We start from the raw sequence: 305 nt of genomic DNA on the forward strand, positions 1-305 counted from the left end.
AGAGGTAGTGAGTTCTCTGATACAAGAGGCTGGATCAATTGGCAGGAAAATTGTAAAGTAACTTTAGGCATCAGAAATGGGACTGGATTGAATTTAAAATCGCTTCCAAACTTGAGAGGCTAGAACTCTGTGAAATACAAGGCCAGGGAAGCTAAGAGGTGTGTCCTAAGTTGCCCAGCTGAGCAGTTGTGGGGCTGTGAGTTGCTGTGAATATTTCTGAGCCTGTTCTGGGGACCCGACACTGAAGCTCCCCCTTGCCTGAAGGCATCTGCCTACTTGTTCCTCCTTTGGAAAGCTCCCAGCCC

The sequence above is a fragment of the Propithecus coquereli genome, unplaced genomic scaffold (assembly GCF_000956105.1).
Source record: "Propithecus coquereli isolate 6110/MARCELLA unplaced genomic scaffold, Pcoq_1.0 Scaffold909, whole genome shotgun sequence".
Classification (NCBI taxonomy): domain Eukaryota; kingdom Metazoa; phylum Chordata; class Mammalia; order Primates; family Indriidae; genus Propithecus; species Propithecus coquereli.